The following is an 18,837-nucleotide window of genomic DNA, read 5'->3' on the forward strand; positions in this document are numbered from 1 at the left end:
GAGGCTGGTACTCTTATAGAAGCTGAACATGAAGACTGTGGTAAATCAGGAAATATTGTAACGTCCCTCCTAGAACCATATTTAGGTAAAGGCCACGCCCTTTACGTCGGCAATTGGTACACAAGCCCCGCATTATTTGATATATTACACAAAAATTTTACAAATGCGTCCGGCATCATAAAACAGAGAAGAAAAGGAATACCAGAAATGAACGAAAAATTACAAAAAGGAGAACCGTGCTTTCGCATGTCTGGAAATATATTAGCCATAAAACGGCACTATAAAAAAGAGATTTTCATAATTTCAATAATACATACAGAAGAATTTGTGGATGTACCAAAACACTACAGTGCACAAGAAATTTTTCAGAAACTGTCTTGTGTACACGACTATAATGAATTGATGGGTGCTATAGACATGGTCATCAGCACTATAAATTCTCGCAAAACAACGAAATGGTACAAAAAATATTTCTTCCATATGATTGATATGTGTTTATAGAATTCATATTGAAAATCATATTCAAATTGAAAATCAATACAAATCAATATCAATCAAAACAATACAAAACAATATCAATTGCGAAATTTCAACTGTAATTAATAGATCAAATTTTAAAGAAATATCAGAAAAACAACAAGCCGTCCTATTACACTCGGAAATAATCACTCACCAGACTCAATAGAAGACATTTTCCTTCATTTTTTGAAGCTACAGGAAAAAAATAGATCACGAAGATGTTTTGACTGTGCGAGAAGCGATAAAAGACGAGAATCTCGTCATCGATGCCAAGAATGTGATGTTGGGTTGTGCGTGTTTACATGTTTCAAAACATATCATACTGGATTAAATTATTAATCACTGTATATTATTCTTTTACTATTTTCAATCGTTTATACCCATTAAATAAGTTTATATCTTTTATGTAGAAATTATGAGTATATTGTTTTAAAGAAAAGTCCCTTTTCTTCCAAGATAAACTGTCCACGCGCAATGTGTACACTTTCGGCGCGGGGTCCACTTTAGTGGCAGTGCTATGGTGGACCGAATCGCCGTAACAAAATTAATACCGCTTAGAGAATCCCCAGGGCTGGCTGTCTTTGATCAAACGGCCATTTGACTTAGTACGCGAAAAAACAAAGACTTAGTGCGCGAGCAACAAAAAAATTTGCCGCGGAATTTAGTTTTTGTACGTGTTAAAAAAAAAAAAAAGGAAAAGAAAAAGTTACATCCCGCTGGATGCAGCGTGTGAAAAGCGGTACGTTGCTGATCTGAGTGCCCGTGGTTAAAATACGCCGCGAGTGAAATCTGCGGAAATATTAACATACGATGTCAACACAAGGGCAGTCGCAGCCTGCCACTGCCGAAGGCAAAGGCGGGCCTGCAGGCAACAAAAGCGCAGAATCCTGAGAGAGGGGCAGAGGCGACAACCCCTAAAAACGTGAGTGCTGGCGTTATGTTACGTTAGGAAAATTAAACAGCTCTGAAATCAAGACGGGGGCTGATGGAGACAAAAAAGACACGATGGAGGAGCTGCGGCTAATACCCGATATAAGGGAACAGGCCGAGGATATAGAAAAGATGGCCCTGGCATTTTGTTTGGACCCGAACAGGAGAGTCAACATGCACCAAACCGTAACAATTATACGATACTTCAAGGATATGAGAGGCATCATGGAGGAGCTCCTGCTTCCTAACAGCTATCTAGCCGGAAGGCTAAAACAGAGTGCGGGAAAAGCTAAGAATAATGAAAGCGCAATATTAAGCGTTGTAACAAGTCGCTGCAAGCCAGCGAGCGGCTTGGCGCCCCATGGTACGTTAGAAATGAGGACATATGGAAGGACGTGGGAATACCAACGGTCAAGGAAGTAGCAGTTATGCGAAAGGATACAAAGCAAGAATAGCAACACATCCAAACCGGCTAGCTGCGGTAACGTTCAACACCTTAAATATAGGAAGAAGGCTAAAAAAGAAACAGCCAGCAGACCTCACAACGGATATAACTTAGCAAACGCAAGGATGGCGGTAGCCACCAACATGATAGTATAACAGATAAAAAATTCTACCAAATGTCCGAATTGGGCAAATAGTGAATGAAAAGAAATAAATAATAATAATAAAAAAAGCGGCTTGAGACGGTTGTCAAGAAAATGACCATAAGGTACCAATTGCATTTACTAATCGTACTTTAAACCAGACCGCAAATATTCAGGAACAGAACAGGAATATCTACGGTATATACTCCGCTATTTTCAACTTTCTGTGCTAGAAAATTTACACTCATCGCCGGGTACCGATCCATAGTTTAAAAAATTTCAGTCAGACACTCCACTTAAAATTGGTTAGGCGAAAATTGAAACTCCTGGAGTACGGATACGATGCCGTACATATGTCTGAAAGGACAAATTGCAATGACACCTGTTTCATAATTTGGTGGTCTGCTTTTCCTTTTTTTCTTGCTGAATTTCTCCAATTATCGAAAACCATTTTCAATGGAGCGAAAGGATGTTATGCGAATAACGTGTTACATGAGAATTTGTCCAATTTTCAAACCGTACTAGACAACGGTTTTCATATTATCATAGTATATCGTGTTATGTGGACAACATTGTCGTAGTCTACTCTTTGTCACTGCGGGAATAAAGGCTAAAAAATTGCTAAATTGCCTCAGTCAGAGACGGTCAGAGTGGATGGTAGTCCAATTCAAGACTAATAAAATGAAGATTGAAACTGTTAGGATAAAAACGTTCTGGAAGAACAAACAAGAACGGAATCAAGCTGTATCGTAATTGAGTCATTCCGTGAGTGACCCTGCACAGTCTGTCGTGAAAATAAAGAATTGACACATCAATTGTCCAAGCTAGACATTACAGCTGATAACAGCTGGCCATTTTCTTCAAGGAATGGACCGTAGCCAAGGAAAATTTACACACACAAAAGATGCAACGATAAGTCCTACATATACACATAGAAACACGCAGGCTACAGTGCAATAGTTCGCTTCAACATTTTCTTGCCACGCGTTCGATCTATGATTGTAAAAGCATCCCAACAAACGATATCCCATCTAAGAGAGAACGAGTTATGTTCACGCAATGTATATCCTTTCATATTTATTTAGAGACCGTACGCCCGATTTAGACGATGGAAAAGTTAGGGGCAGCGCAAAGTAGTGTAGCGGCACATGAGTCAACGAACATTTCGAATTATGTTGTGGTTTTGCCTCGAATTGTCAAAAACGTTAGATTATGAGAAAGGTAAAAACAAATAAACTCCGGGCAAAACAATGTCGCCGCTACGCGCAACCGTCGAACAACGACGAATTTAAATGTTCCGGTTCTCCTCTAACCAATATAAATATACGGACGCTATCGCAAGCGAGAACAGAAGATTATAAGAGTTTAAGGTAATTAATTGCGAATTATCGAACAATCTATATCGAGATTGACGAGTATCTCCGCGACGAAGACTAACGAGATTTGTATTGTGTCAGGGAGTCTGTACACGTATATTTATTCATTTTAAATATACTTGACGAACGGCTACGATTTTATTTTGGTTTTCCTTATTAATCAATACTCTACACGACCAATCCTCCACAGTAGAAATCCTTTAAACGAAAATCTCACGAACGTCACGACTTCCTCTTATTCGCCAGTACTAATTTTTCCCCAATTTCTTAGGTGTGAAAAGGGCAGTAACAAATGTTATATGGGTTCAGTTAGTCAACAGATTCGCTACGAGGAATCTCTGCAAGATTGAGTATCGAAATCACGCGCATCATCGACTTCAGGAACTATGCGGTACATCGAATTGCTACTACACATTATTTCACATTACCTTTTTACCTCCGGCGATCCATATGACCAGAAGGATTAGATTCTTGGTTCGTCGTAATCGAAATTTAACTTCAATTTAATATCCTTCTTGAAATGTCTTGTTTTCTGAGATAGGGTCTACGCGGCGATACAGTTACTATTACACTGAATTGTATGTCGCGACTCATAACGTATACAGCATGTCCATTTTGAATGTATACGAGCGATTACTTCTGCAAGTGTCAAAAATATGAATAAATGTTTCAGGTGGAAGTTATATGGTAGTGGACATAGTGGACAAAGTGGACATGGTCTAATTTAATTGGATTTTTTATAAATAGTCAGGTAGTAGTCATATTAAAGGACTTAATGTATCAGAATGGCTGCGAAGCTAAAGTGGATGTGGTGTTCATTTCGGAACCATACCAACAACAGGCACATACGGGTACAACGATGACAAAGGGGATGCTTCCCTATGAATTACATTATTTCAAGAGAAGCAGGATAGTACCTTATTTAGAGGAAAGGGAATCGTGAAGATCAAGGTAAACGATAGATACTGCATAGGCGGCTATTGTTCCCCAAATGTCAATATAGAGCAATTCAATGCTTATTTACATGAATTGGACTATATGATCAGGATAAATAAGAGGGACCTTCCTACGATGATAATCGCCGGGGATTTTTGTGGTAACGCTACCGCATTAAAACCGATCGTAAGGGAACATACCTGTTGGATATGCTAGGCAAAAATAGGATCGTAGCTATTAGACTAAATAAGAGGTATATATTTTACAAGAATAGACAAAATAGCTTCCTTGACGTAATTAGTACGGACAGTGGATTGGCAAGGAAATACAAGGGTGGTAAAATACGTAACGTATGGTCAGAGGTTATTCATACTTATGTTTTACATGAATTAAAACTACTAAGACGGGACGTAATGTTAAATATTTTAAATACTCTAAGAAGAAAATGGATATGAATAATTTAATTTAAAAATTTGACCTTAATTGCGATAACTTATTTATGCATAATTTTGAAGACGAAGAGGCATATGGTGAGCGCTTCTAGGCTACTATAGAAGCGTAATGTGTCTCCGAATTAAAGAAAATTTATCCTCCTATAGGAAGAAAGTATAGAAATTACTGTTGGTGTGAAAAGCTAAAAATGCTTACAGCGGAGGTGTTTAAGAAAAGAGGGGAAACTCAAAGAGCCAAAGCAAGAGCATTATAGTTCGCGGATCTATTGATCCAGGAATTTAAAATTAGAAGGTATGGTCTAGCGAGAAAATGTCGCGAAAATAAAGAAAAAGGGTGAAAGGGGTTTTGCGTCACGTTGAACAGGGGGAGGCCTTATCGGGCTATTATGTCCAAGATAGTCCGAAAAATCCAAACAGACGGCCTCCACGTTAACAAGGTCTAACAAATTATCCATAAACTCTTTCAAACCAGGCTAACTGAACGAATAAGAAGAACAGATGAGGGTTATAATGACGACGACGACGAATGTGATCTAATAATTACAGAGGACGATCTATTAGAAGCGAGTAGAAAGATTAATCCGAATAAAGCGGCGGGAGTGGACGGGGTACTGTGGATAGAAGATAAATTAATAGCAGAAAGAAGAACGGAAAAACTGCAAAGAGTATTCAATGAGGTTAATAGAAGTGAAAAGATACCAGCGATATGGAAGACGGCTATGGTGTTTCTCATTCCGAATCCAGGAAAAGATCCTACATACCAGTATTCAGTAAAGTCTGGGGTTACACGTTTAAGACTCTAATCAAGAAGATCTCGACACCTTCCATATAAATCAATAGGGATTCAGGAAAAAGAAGAGTACGGTCGACACTTCGTGCCGGGTCGACGACCTCGCGGAAACCTGTGAGAGGAAAAACATGATATGCGTAATCGCAGAGATCGATATCAAAAACACGTTTAATACTCCTGTTGGAATAAGATCCTCCAAGAGGCAGAAGAAAGAAAAATGCCCCGAAGACTCCGGATACTTCTTAGTAGCTATCTGCAGGATAGGTAAATAATTATATACAATATAAATGGAATAGTAAAAAGAAATGTTTTTACTGGAGTAAATTTTTTGATCCACGTTAATTTAAGCTTTTTTCTTTCGTTTCACGAGTACTATGACCTAAAATTTTTAACAATATTTCCTAGCACCCTGTATATAAGCCTACGATCCAGTTCGGCCCCCCCTCACATTCTCAATAAATTTAGTTTTTATATTTCAGTGTAGACATGTAAAGACTGGATCTGCAAGGGTAGAACAGTAGAAGAAATCTGGAATGAAATCAAAAAGAAGATAAACGAAGCAATGCCAAAGAAGAAAATGAAGATAAGGAAATGGTGCATGGGAGAGAAAGCATAGTACTACAAGGAGTGAAAAGAAAGGAAAAGAGAGATGAGAAGGAAGATGACAAACTTTACGGAAGGAAAATGCAGCAGAGAAGCGCTCATAGAGGAAAAAAAGACATTCAAACAGTAGTGCAAACAAAGAAAGGAAAGACGCGAAGAAGAAATGGAGAAAATAAAGAAGATCAAAACAGAACAAGAAGCGTGGAAATACATAAATAAATATAGAAGAAGAAGAGAAGGTATAGATGAGGATATAAGCGAAGAAGAGTGAAAAAATCACTTTATGGAAATTTTAGAAGGGACAGAGCACAAAGAGGGCAGAAAAATGGAGGGGCATAGAGCGGAAGAGAAAATAGTGGAGGAAAGAGAAGATAATGTAGAGAAGGAAGAGGTGATCTACCAGCTAAGAAACTTGAAGGAAAAGAAAGCAATGGTGGAAGACAGGTTAGAAAATGAGGTATGGAAGTATGCACCGAAGAATGTGGGGGAGGTATTATGGGAGTTGTTAAGGAAAATATGAAATGGGGAGGGGATACCAGAAGATTGGAAAAAAGGAGTAATATGTCCGATATATAAGAAGGGGGACAAGAGAGTAGAAGAGTTACAAAGGAGTAACATTAATGGATACAGCATACAGATTGCACATCTATGCAGGGATACTGGACGAACGACTGAAAGCAGAGATTGAAAACAAACTGGAAGAGAGCTAATTCGCATTCAGAAAAGGAAGAGGAGTAACCAACGCGGTATTTGTAATAAAGCATATCTTATTTCAGTGCAACGTATAAGAACACACGATCTCTTCGTACCCGAAACCTACCACACACTTTATAGCTAAAATAACAGCTTGGAACATCTAGTTGTAAAAGCCAACGACAGTCTACTAAAATCTTTTGTAGAAAGGAAATCTTCGTAACAAAATCTTTATGTACATGTTTTACGATATCCCCTGGTTAATTAATTAACGTAAAATGTTAGGTTGAATAGCTCTTTTCGCTTTCATTGCCTAAAACATACTACTACTACCTTTGAAAAAGAGTTTCAACAGTTTACAAAGTCTTGTAGGATTTTAACTGCTTGAAACACTAAAAAGTTGGTGGTTGAATGATTTGTTCAAGATTTCCATAAAGTGATTTGTGAAGAAAAATTTAGGATTTCTGTTGCCAATGATCTTATGATCAGATGGACTATTATTACCAGATGGATTTCGGATATATTTCTATTTCTTTTCTACATTCTTCAAGCCTTCAATAATAGCTTTTGTTTGTTCACGCCCTAATTCATTACTAGCAGAATGCCCTCTGTTCTTTAGTTCCGCACATTATTCTGAAATGCTTAGGTATTTCATCATATTAATTTTAAATCGCCAGGTATTGCCTGTTCGAACTATTTGCTGATTTATTTAGTTTATTACGCCGCATAATTATTTCAGCCTTGAAAACTGAAGATATTATTACATTCTGACAATTTCAGATATCACGTATATAACATCATACAATCATATTAATCGCGTTCCTCTGCTCACTGTGCTCACTCCATTGTACTGCACTGTCACGTAAATCTTGCGCTACGTATAATTCAAAAATACATACTTTGTAATTTGTCCAACTAGACACTCGGTAGATTCTTCTAGCTTTATTGTTAATTAACGTGTGGATGGCTATCCACAATGGCTATCAAGCGGGATACTGTCTTCCAGTTGCTCTATTTTATTTCATTAGTGAGGTCAGTGAGGTGTTTTCTCTTTAGTCTTCTTTTTCTGAGAGTTTTACTCGCATCAACAGCCAGCTGGTTTGGATTTGTTGCCATTCTTTCCTTGTATTTTTCTTCTTTGACCGTTGGTATTATTAGATCCTTGCGTATATCCTCGTTTCTGATATACCATGGGGCGTTGACTACTATTCTGAGGATCTTCGATTGTAGCAACTCTAATTTATTTATATGACTCAACTGACTATGAACTCTAGCGGGCATGTGGAACAACACGACCCAGATCTTGAAGGCAGAATATTGCAACGCGATTAAAAAAATTCAAAATAAACTAATATGAGCTTAGAGGGAAGGAAATTCGAGCAATTTCTACCTTGAAACTGAAGCACGATATTTAAGCACGATATAAGCACGAAACTGAGGCTCGATATTTGGGCAGTACGAGACGGGTATCGGTTCTCGTGGTGTAGTAACACGTCTTGAGAAATCCCAATGGATCTGATATTGTTCTTATGAAGAATTTCGGACAAGTTGGCGGGTCCATACAATGCAGCGGCCGAGAGTAGCCGAATTCAACGGGCTGGCTGGTACGCCAGGCCCCGGGGCGTGTTTCTGCGTCTGGCGAGCAGGAGATGAAAACCGGAGTGCGAAGGAAGATGTCGGTGGAATCGGAAGCGGCAATAAGTGACCCGGGATTCTTTTTCTGGGACAAGCAATCATTACGGGAGATTGTGCTAAGGGGGGGGGGGCGATGACAAGATGTCGTCCGTTTCGTTCGTTGCTACCACATTGGGTAAGCGACCGTAAAAAAGAAAAGCTTACCGAAGAGTTTAGAAAAAGATAAAGACACACGAGTATAAAATGCATAAAAAGCCGCTAAATTGCAGTGATCCACGTAAGACTTCAAACGGAACAAAATTGAAGAAATTTCTTATGTATTATTAGTTTATGGAGTCATTGCTGAAGAGTTTGAAGTTGTAAAATTTATTGCACCTACACATAATAATGCAACTCTTGAGTAGAGAACAAATAGAAGGAATAGAACTGAGTTGCTGTCAGTTGCTGTGCAAGGTGCAAAAATTGTAGAAATCAAGATCAAATAAAACACCGTTTCATTTGCCCTAAAAGGATATCCAGCTGATAAATATTTGGGGATTGAATTTTGCACACTTTTCAAAAACGAGAAAAGTTATATTTCCACAAAGCTTCAAGTTCACATATTAAATTGTACATATGTAATACACAATTTAAAATACAAGCTTTACAGTGATCCACGTGAGACTCCAAAGGGAACAAAATTGACAAACCTTCTTATGTATTATTCGTTTATGGAGTCATTTCTGAATAGTTTGAAATTGTAAAATCTATTGAACCCACACATAATAATGCAACTCTTGAGTAGAGAACAAATAGAAGGAATAGAACTGAGTTGCTGTCAGTTGCTGTGCAAGGTGCAAAAATTGTAGAAATCAAGATCAAATAAAACACCGTTTCATTTGCCCTAAAAGGATATCCAGCTGATAAATATTTGGGGATTGAATTTTGCACACTTTTCAAAAACGAGAAAAGTTATATTTCCACAAAGCTTCAAGTTCACATATTAAATTGTACATATGTAATACACAATTTAAAATACAAGCTTTACAGTGATCCACGTGAGACTCCAAAGGGAACAAAATTGACAAACCTTCTTATGTATTATTCGTTTATGGAGTCATTTCTGAATAGTTTGAAATTGTAAAATCTATTGAACCCACACATAATAATGCAACTCTTGAGTAGAGAACAAATAGAAGGAATAGAACTGAGTTGCTGTCAGTTGCTGTGCAAGGTGCAAAAATTGTAGAAATCAAGATCAAATAAAACACCGTTTCATTTGCCCTAAAATGATATCCAGCTGATAAATATTTGGGGATTGAATTTTGCACACTTTTCAATAACGAGAAAAGTTATATTTCCACAAAACCTCAACTTCACATATTAAATTGCACGTATGTAATACAGAATTTAAAATACAAGCTTTATAGTGATCCACGTGAGACTTCAAAGGGAACAAAATTAACGAACTTTCTTATGTATTATTAGTTTATGGAGTCATTTCTGAATAGTTTGAAATTGTAAAATCTATTGAAGCCACACATAATAATGCAACTCTTGAGTAGAGAACAAATAGAAGGAATAGAACTGAGTTGCTGTCAGTTGCTGTGCAAGGTGCAAAAATTGTAGAAATCAAGGTCAAATAAAACACCGTTTCATTTGCCCTAAAAGGATATCCAGCTGATAAATATTTGGGGATTGAATTTTGCACACTTTTCAATAACGAGAAAAGTTATGTTTCCACAAAGCCTGAACTTCACATATTAAATTGTACATATGTAATACACAATTTAAAATACAAGCTTTACAGTGATCCACGTGAGACTTCAAAGGGAACAAAATTGACGAACTTTCTTATGTATTATTCGTTTATGGAGTCATTTCTGAATAGTTTGAAATTGTAAAATCTATTGAACCCACACATAATAATGCAACTCTTGAGTAGAGAACAAATAGAAGGAATAGAACTGAGTTGCTGTCAGTTGCTGTGCAAGGTGCAAAAATTGTAGAAATCAAGGTCTAATAAAACACCGTTTCATTTGCCCTAAAATGATATCCAGCTGATAAATATTTGGGGATTGAATTTTGCACACTTTTCAATAACGAGAAAAGTTATGTTTCCACAAAGCCTCAACTTCACATATTAAATTGTACATATGTAATACACAATTTAAAATACAAGCTTTACAGTGATCCACGTGAGACTTCAAAGGGAACAAAATTGACGAACTTTCTTATGTATTATTCGTTTATGGAGTCATTTCTGAATAGTTTGAAATTGTAAAATCTATTGAAGCCACACATAATAATGCAACTCTTGAGTAGAGAACAAATAGAAGGAATAGAACTGAGTTGCTGTCAGTTGCTGTGCAAGGTGCAAATATTGTAGAAATCAAGATCTAATAAAACACCGTTTCATTTGCCCTAAAAGGATATCCAGCTGATAAATATTTGGGGATTGAATTTTGCACACTTTTCAATAACGAGAAAAGTTATGTTTCCACAAAGCCTCAACTTCACATATTAAATTGTACATATGTAATACACAATTTAAAGTACAAGCTTTACAGTGATCCACGTGAGACTTCAAAGGGAACAAAATTGACGAACTTTCTTATGTATTATTCGTTTATGGAGTCATTTCTGAATAGTTTGAAATTGTAAAATCTATTGAAGCCACACATAATAATGCAACTCTTGAGTAGAGAACAAATAGAAGGAATAGAACTGAGTTGCTGTCAGTTGCTGTGCAAGGTGCAAAAATTGTAGAAATCAAGGTCTAATAAAACACCGTTTCATTTGCCCTAAAATGATATCCAGCTGATAAATATTTGGGGATTGAATTTTGCACACTTTTCAATAACGAGAAAAGTTATGTTTCCACAAAGCCTCAACTTCACATATTAAATTGTACATATGTAATACACAATTTAAAATACAAGCTTTACAGTGATCCACGTGAGACTTCAAAGGGAACAAAATTGACGAACTTTCTTATGTATTATTCGTTTATGGAGTCATTTCTGAATAGTTTGAAATTGTAAAATCTATTGAAGCCACACATAATAATGCAACTCTTGAGTAGAGAACAAATAGAAGGAATAGAACTGAGTTGCTGTCAGTTGCTGTGCAAGGTGCAAAAATTGTAGAAATCAAGGTCTAATAAAACACCGTTTCATTTGCCCTAAAATGATATCCAGCTGATAAATATTTGGGGATTGAATTTTGCACACTTTTCAATAACGAGAAAAGTTATGTTTCCACAAAGCCTCAACTTCACATATTAAATTGTACATATGTAATACACAATTTAAAATACAAGCTTTACAGTGATCCACGTGAGACTTCAAAGGGAACAAAATTGACGAACTTTCTTATGTATTATTCGTTTATGGAGTCATTTCTGAATAGTTTGAAATTGTAAAATCTATTGAAGCCACACATAATAATGCAACTCTTGAGTAGAGAACAAATAGAAGGAATAGAACTGAGTTGCTGTCAGTTGCTGTGCAAGGTGCAAAAATTGTAGAAATCAAGGTCTAATAAAACACCGTTTCATTTGCCCTAAAATGATATCCAGCTGATAAATATTTGGGGATTGAATTTTGCACACTTTTCAATAACGAGAAAAGTTATGTTTCCACAAAGCCTCAACTTCACATATTAAATTGTACATATGTAATACACAATTTAAAATACAAGCTTTACAGTGATCCACGTGAGACTTCAAAGGGAACAAAATTGACGAACTTTCTTATGTATTATTCGTTTATGGAGTCATTTCTGAATAGTTTGAAATTGTAAAATCTATTGAAGCCACACATAATAATGCAACTCTTGAGTAGAGAACAAATAGAAGGAATAGAACTGAGTTGCTGTCAGTTGCTGTGCAAGGTGCAAAAATTGTAGAAATCAAGGTCTAATAAAACACCGTTTCATTTGCCCTAAAATGATATCCAGCTGATAAATATTTGGGGATTGAATTTTGCACACTTTTCAATAACGAGAAAAGTTATGTTTCCACAAAGCCTCAACTTCACATATTAAATTGTACATATGTAATACACAATTTAAAATACAAGCTTTACAGTGATCCACGTGAGACTTCAAAGGGAACAAAATTGACGAACTTTCTTATGTATTATTCGTTTATGGAGTCATTTCCGAATAGTTTGAAATTGTAAAATCTATTGAAGCCACACATAATAATGCAACTCTTGAGTAGAGAACAAATAGAAGGAATAGAACTGAGTTGCTGTCAGTTGCTGTGCAAGGTGCAAAAATTGTAGAAATCAAGGTCTAATAAAACACCGTTTCATTTGCCCTAAAATGATATCCAGCTGATAAATATTTGGGGATTGAATTTTGCACACTTTTCAATAACGAGAAAAGTTATGTTTCCACAAAGCCTCAACTTCACATATTAAATTGTACATATGTAATACACAATTTAAAATACAAGCTTTACAGTGATCCACGTGAGACTTCAAAGGGAACAAAATTGACGAACTTTCTTATGTATTATTCGTTTATGGAGTCATTTCTGAATAGTTTGAAATTGTAAAATCTATTGAAGCCACACATAATAATGCAACTCTTGAGTAGAGAACAAATAGAAGGAATAGAACTGAGTTGCTGTCAGTTGCTGTGCAAGGTGCAAATATTGTAGAAATCAAGATCAAATAAAAAACCGTTTTATTTGCCCTAAAAGGATATCCAGCTGATAAGTATTTGGGGATTGAATTTTGCACACTTTTCAATAACGAGAAAAGTTATATTTCCACAAAGCTTGAAGTTCACATATTACATTGCACATAAGTAATACACAATTTAAAATACTGTGTAGCATTCACCTAAATCACTCAAAGATGAGGAGTGTTGGACCTCCAAATTTCGCGATAATAAATTATCAATTTATCATCTATTGTCTATTTCCATCATGTTTGTTTTCTATTTCCACCGTACACGTAACAGATTTTCTTTTCCAGCATGCGACTGGAGTATGAGACATTTTTCAGTCCAAGCGGATTAAGCCCCGGTACCCCAAGAGTGCAACCCTATAAGTAGCCTGCTTCTACATCTCCAACTTTCTGCAGCTACACACCACGTCTCTTGCCGGATATTTAAAAAAAAAACTGTTTCTCTCCACTTCCGAATATCGCGAATTAATAACTTCATTTCACTTCGCGGCATATTGTGTCCAAATGTGACTGAACGAAATTTAAAATCTCTGCCGACGTTCTTCTATACGTGCTTCTATACGTTCACTTGTTACCGAGAAGTTCACGCCAACATTATTAGCTGCGCACTTAAACTAGTGCTTTCTGTTCCCATTTCAAAACTGGTTAGGCAAAAATTGAAGCTCCTAGAATACGGTGATATACGGTGCTATACGGTGGAATACGATGCCGTACATATGTCTGAAGGGACAAACTGTTATGACTGTCGACTGCTTTATAATTCAATGGTCTGCCTTTCGTTATTTTCTTATTCAATTTCTCCAATGATTGAAAACCATTCTCGATGGAGTGAAAGGATGTTATGCAAATAACGTGTTACACGGTGATTTGTTCAATTTTCAAACCGTATTAGACCACAGTTTTCAAATTATAAGTATATCGTGTCATGTGGGCAACATCGTCGTAGTCTACTCTTTGTCACTGCGGGAATAAAGGCTAAAAAATTGCTAAATTGTCTCATTCAGAGACGGTCAGAGTGGATGGTATTCCAATTCAAGACTAATAAAATGAAGATTGAAACTGTTAGGATAAAAACGTTCTGGAAGAACAAGCAAGAACGGAATCAAGCTGTATCGTAATTGAGTCATTCCGTGAGTGATCCTGCACAGTCTGTCGTGAAAATAAAGAATTGACACATCAATTGTCCAAGCTAAACATTACAGCCGATAGCAGCTGACCATTTTCTTCAAGGAATGGACCGTAGCCAAGGAAAATTTACACACACAAAAGATGCAACGATAAGTCCTACATATACACATAGAAACACGCAGGCTACAGTGCAATAGTTCGCTTCAACATTTTCTTACCACGCGTTCGATCTACGATTGTGAAAGCATCCCAACGAACGATATCACATTTAAGAGAGAAGGAGTTATGTCAGCGCAACGTATATCCTTCCCGATTTATTTAGAGATCGTACGCTCGATTTAGACTATAGAAAAGTTAGGGCCAACGCAAAGTAAAAATACTTTAAACGAAAATCTCACGAGCGCCACGATTTCCTTCTTATTTGCCAGTATTAATTTTTTCCTAACTTCTGAGGTGTGAAACGGGTAGTAAGAAAGGTTAAACGGGTTTAGCTGGTCAACAGATTCGCTACGAAGAATCTCTGCAAGATTGGGTATCGAAATCACACGCATCACCAACCTCAGTTAGATACTTGGTTCATCGCAAGCGAAACTTAACTTCAATTTAATATTTTTTCTTAAATTTCATGTTTTTTGAGATAGAATCTACATGTAAATACCGTTATAATTACATTAAACAGTCATAAGTCATAAAGTCATAACGTATACAATATGTCCATTTTAAGTGTATATGCGCTATTATTTCTATACGTATAAAAATAGGGCAAAATGTTTCATATAGAAATTGAATGGTATCAAGGGGGACTTGTACTCCTGTTAAGTGCACCAATCTATGAGCGGCAATCGGAATTTGAAATAGATATATCGCTAGAAAAGTAACAGCAAACGAAAAGAAATGCGTTTCGAGAGGTTTCTGTAGCGCTGTATTTTTTCGCTAGTGGTATACTACGTTATTTCCTAACATTTGAGATCGTATTTCAACTAAAGTATATAATTCTGTAGCGGCACTCGACACCAACTAGGACCGGACAACGGCAGCGCAGAGATTACAAACGTTCGGGATCCAGGTTCAAATCCCGGAGTCCGTAGTCCGATTTTTCTTGCACAAGACTTAATTTGGCCAAAAATGCAGCAGTATCCCATTAGCGACATCTACAGCCAGCAGTTACAACTATCCGGACAACACTCACACCTCAATTCTAAGCTTTAGTTTTGATGCACATTGCTTCTATTTTCATATTCAAAACTGGCAATCCTGTTCTCTCGCTTCTTGAACTCTCACGCTCAGAAAATGGTTTCCTGCCTAATTTCATACCTCGAGAAAGATACGAAAGAACGAAATCAGGAACGTGTTTATCAGAAAGAAATCCGACATAGAGTCATCGATCGAAATTATCAAACCTGTGAGCTGTTTTATATGTGATAATAAGTTTTCAAATAACGCGGGGAAAGAAAAGCGAGTTAGGTGCATCCTGTGTTTCAGAAAGTACTATGAGCTGTGGACATCTATATCAGAAATTAAAAAAGTGATATTGTAAAGATACAAGACCTGTATAAGTTCTATAATATAACATACTTCACTGAACAAGGCATCCCTTCACAAAGTAAAATATGCTTCCTGACACTCAATTTAGTATTGGAAGGAAAGGGAAGAAACTCCAGAACATAAAAAATGGAAGGAAACAGATGCTTATGAATGTTCTGTCAACCACAAGAGAAAAGTGCAGAAAAATTGGGGGTAGACGCTATGACTGAAATATTTTTGCTCTCAAAAAAATTATGATGTGTGAAATATGTGAATCATATCGATAACGGTAATACAATGGTATTTAAAACATTAAGTGCGAATCTGATTTTGATGTGCTCTCCGTTCAAGCAGCGTGCAGATGTCGGGACGGGAGGTACGAGTTAAAGTATAAGCAGACGATAATACACACATCGCGGTGACGATTTAGTTTTTTTATAGAAATTATAAATGGAAAATAATGAGATGGGTCAGACAACCCTCGTAGTTTCCGTTAAAAACGGAACTGCGCCTTCTTATCTCGGAAAATAATGTGAAAAGGAATTGTTTGTGTTGTTCGATGATTCCGTTAAACGAAATAATGTTAGCATCCATATATCTTTTGTGCGTTCATGTCTACAAGTATCTAATTACATAATTATTTACATTATTACATATTAAAGGAGGGGGTTTAAAACAGGCGGATTTTAGGCTACATTCTTATAGTACAATATAAATATATATAACAATAAGTATAGTTAATAACTATAACAAAACAATATTCATAAACAATATTACATACGTTCACCGCGGAAAGTATGTTAACATCCTACAATATGACCTGTTTGATGAAAGATTCGGAGGTAAACGAAAGGTTCGTCCTTCCGAATCGGTTCTTTCTTGTTATTGTTTTTTTTTTTTAACCTACCAATCAGCCGAAACTCGTGCTTTGTAAACAACAGTAGTGTAACCGATAACGTAACGTTTCATATCATATAAAAAAATATTAACCTATTTATGTCGAAAAATTGTTAATTTAAATTATATCTTCCGTTTAAATTGTCGTATGAAAGATAAACACATGACACGAAGCAGTATTGTGTTTACGCAGAAATAAACGAAAAACAGGTACAACGTAAACACAAGAGTGCCGTTTCGCGTCCTTACCTGGCTTTCATACGATGAATTCAAGTTAAGATATCTGGTAAACTAAGACCTAAGAACTAGATCTTTTTAATTTTTTCATAAGAAATACAAAGATTGATCGATGAATGTATAAAAAAATATATGGTTCCATTTGTAAAAATGAAGTTGAAATGAAACCCTACTACTGGATCTACAAAAAAGTAATTTGCTCCGTATGTAATGTCTTCATCCGAACTAAACAACTTTTGTTAAAACTTTTTCTGATAACATCAATCTCACGTGAGATATTCTGCCGCTTTCTGTTTCGCCATTGGTTAAATATTGAGGTTAGGTTTCTATGTATAATAAATTTCTGTGTATAATAAAATATCTACATATAAAATACATATAAAAATTGAAAGTTTTAGGCGATTTTGTAGATATCAGACCCGGTACATTATTCAAATCATGTCCATATCTAATTGTAATGACTTGCAACAGAATCTGAGAACTGAGATTTGTGTTTTTTCATTCATAATTTTTGATTAATAAATAGAAAAGGTAACGAATGAATATACTGTATCACTTTTTTAAAAATGAAACTGCATTTTACGATTAAAATGCGGACATTATAACAAATAATACAGCAATAGTAAATAATCAAAAAGAAATAGGGTAAAAACTTACCATAACAGCATGGAAAAGAATTTGTGAGGAATTGTGTTACTGGAAGAAGCTTCTTTGTGTATCACGAAGTGCATCAGGGGAGGGTTCTTAAACAAATTTCGTAAAAAAATTACTATCTATGAGATAAATACAAAACGAGATTCGAAGAATAATTAATATTAACAAAAACATAATTATTTTATAAGAACATAATATTCAATTAGAGAAATAATTATACGTTAAGTTCTGTTATTAGTAACCATTATCGATGACTGACTTTATTTTTGGTTCTCAATAAGCATTATCTTTGATAAAAGCATTTTTAGAGGAAGAAAATAAAATGGGAACAACGATATAACTTTTATATAAAAAGCTATAATCAATATATTTAATTAAAACTAAAACATAAATACGTATAACATCACTCTTATATGAATATAAATATGCAAATGCATTAGAGACGAAGGATATAATAAAAATAAGAAAAAAGGAAAAAAAATAAGAAAACTGTACTGGTTTCTACGACTTACTTCCACATGTGGAATAATCTATCTGGTTGCCGTATGGTCCATCCTAGAAACAGAACAAAGTTATTAGATTAAAATAATTCACAGGAAGTTTATAATTCTTAAAATTTGCAAGTATAAAATATTTACTCTGAATAAATCCTTTTTATAGATAATTTACAAGTCGACTTTCGAATAATTAGATTTTATATTTTATCCAGCATCTAGCACTTCTTACCAATCGCTAAAACACTTGCTAAACACAAAAATTGTAACGTTCAAGTAGGTAAGTATTCCGTAGCACGTTCACGCTACCGCGTCTCGAATATGAAAGACTGTTGAACAATGCCATCTCTAACAAAGGCAGATTCGTACTGCTTGTTGATTGGCTATGCTTCTGGACTATAAGCGGCGAATCCTGTACGCTGCGCAAATGTTTCTGCGCCGATTATATTTCAATTTTACTACAATACAATAACGACTTTACATCTTGAAAATTGTCACTATTACGCTGCAAATTTTTATTTAGATATTATATATCAAAGTGTATAAAATATGTAAATGCAGAATATATTCAAACTATGTAATAATTGTACAATATTTTATATTGTGAATACAATCCTAATTGATCATCATGATTTTTTACTACAGTTTGTTTACTGATTTTCAAATTCATTGTAAATAAAAATTTCAATTAATATATATAACG

The 18,837-nt window shown here is 35.6% G+C and overlaps 2 long non-coding RNA genes across 2 annotated transcripts; one reads left to right on the forward strand and one right to left on the reverse strand.

The window, feature by feature from the left end:
* Nucleotides 1-3,191: 3,191 nt before the first annotated feature.
* On the forward strand, nucleotides 3,192-6,836 carry LOC125386487. The gene is made up of 2 exons (XR_007226663.1): nucleotides 3,192-3,803; nucleotides 4,086-6,836. It is a non-coding gene; the product is annotated as an uncharacterized LOC125386487 (long non-coding RNA).
* A 3,766-nt stretch (nucleotides 6,837-10,602) lies between these two features.
* On the reverse strand, nucleotides 10,603-18,500 carry LOC105666900. Its single transcript, XR_001099653.3, has 3 exons — nucleotides 18,279-18,500; nucleotides 18,153-18,195; nucleotides 10,603-17,729 (listed from the first exon to the last, which is right to left on the reverse strand). It is a non-coding gene; the product is annotated as an uncharacterized LOC105666900 (long non-coding RNA).
* Between the last annotated feature and the right edge of the window lie 337 nt (nucleotides 18,501-18,837).

The sequence above is a fragment of the Bombus terrestris genome, chromosome 16 (assembly GCF_910591885.1).
Source record: "Bombus terrestris chromosome 16, iyBomTerr1.2, whole genome shotgun sequence".
In the NCBI taxonomy this organism is placed as follows: Eukaryota; Metazoa; Arthropoda; class Insecta; order Hymenoptera; family Apidae; genus Bombus; species Bombus terrestris.